We start from the raw sequence: 1,864 nt of genomic DNA on the forward strand, positions 1-1,864 counted from the left end.
TAAATTAAATATAAAAAAAGAGTTTTTAGGGATAATTCGGAGCTATGCGTAGTGGAATCCACTACGATTCCACTATGCATGCACCCTATTATTGCCTAACTGATCAGTTTGCTAAGTACTCTTCGGGAATCTACTGGGTCAGGTAGATAGGAAGGAATTTGAAATTTTTTGGACTGAACCAGTATACTCCCAAGAATACTTGAGCAAAAGTTGTACATAGTGTGAATATGTTTTTCTGAAATTTCCTTATTAAAATCCAAACAAAGAAAAAAAATTTAATCCCAAAAAGATTTTCGAAATTCTAAGTAAATCTGGGGAAGAAGTTTATAAATGAAAAAAATTCTTTTGGATCTTACATCCACTTGACCAGTTTGCTTAAGAATTTCAAGTTTTAGTTTCGTAGGTCAGGCAAAGAGTACAAGGGACCGACAAGGAATTCCAATGATGAAGCTCCCAATTTAAGAAATAAGGAAGGCGATTACCTGACCCAGCAGAATGGCAAGGCAGAAACATGGGAAACAGAGCATTCTGCCCAGTAGTTAGGCAAGCACCACCAGCACGCACAGGAAGGCTGACTCCAAAAGGAGCCATGAGAAGAAGTGACCCCACCCCCCAGTGACCAAGTAATTTTACATTTCAGTTTTTGGTTTTCTTTTCTTTTGTCAAGTATCTATGTTTGCATGTTTTCTCTGTTTTAAGCATGCTTGTCGCGTCTGTGTATATGTGTTTTGTGTGCTTCTCCCACTTAGCCCAATCATTGGTCTAAGTGTGAGAAGTTTATGTTAATACGACATGCTTTGGTATCTGTTAGTTTGTTTATCTTCTCCCACTTAGCCCGATGCTCGGTCTAAGTGTGAGAAGTTTGTTTTTGTAAATATATGTTTTGTGAGTCTGTGATTGTCGCACTAACTTAGCCATGTTTTCCACTTCACCAGAATTGCTTGGGGACAAGCATGGTGAAGTGGGAGGGGGGAGGGAGTTAGTGCAAGTCAGTGTCAAGCATGTGCGTCTGTTTGCTAGGTCTAGTAGCTAGTAGTGTGTCGTTTAGTAGGAAATTTTGTGTTTGTGCATAACTGGTAAATAGAAAGCAAATGCCCCTTAGTGAGAGTAATTGAAGAGAGAATGCATGTCAACTTTGATGCCCTTTTCCTTAATAAATCAAAATCGGTTTGGATGAAGTAAGGACGATAGAATATGCCTCGACTGATCTAGTTGTGAAGCCCTCCATAAAAATGAGTTATAAGCCTTAAATACTTCATACTAACACAAAATGAGAGGGCTGCCACGTGATGCTTAGGAAGAGAACTTAGAAGGAGAAAAGTTTTGGTGATAGAAGTAACCTCTCGGGCCTAGGGAAAGGGTACTGGAGGTATAAGCTGGACGAAGTCCATGGTCTAAAAAGGAGGAATAAGTTGGACAAAGTCCAGAAAGTCTGAAAAAAAAAAAAAAAAAAAAACCTGGAGGTTTAAGCTGGACGAAGTCCAGGGAGGTATAAGCTGGACAAAGTCCAGGAAGGAAGGAGAGAAAAAAATTATAATAAGAGTAAAGACAGGGGAACTCTCTGACCCGAGGCATCAGTGGTATGACAATATAAGAGCGAACGATCCTAACATCCCTGGTGTGGAATGAGTGATCGAGCGAATCCAACAATTAGTAAAGTTAGAGGCTATCTTGACAAACTGACAAGCCGATTAGATAGAAGAAGGGAAGGGAAAGATTCGGAGACTGTAGGTTCTTGGATTGACCTTAATCTTGTGGGGATGGCTGCTAGAAAATAAACCAGTTTATGCATTAATGTGTCAGTGTGTTTTAGAATGTGTGTTTGTGTCTGTTTTCTTTGTCTAAGTCCTTTAGAGTCTAGGTC

The sequence above is a fragment of the Salvia hispanica genome, chromosome 2 (assembly GCF_023119035.1).
Source record: "Salvia hispanica cultivar TCC Black 2014 chromosome 2, UniMelb_Shisp_WGS_1.0, whole genome shotgun sequence".
Taxonomy (NCBI): domain Eukaryota; kingdom Viridiplantae; phylum Streptophyta; class Magnoliopsida; order Lamiales; family Lamiaceae; genus Salvia; species Salvia hispanica.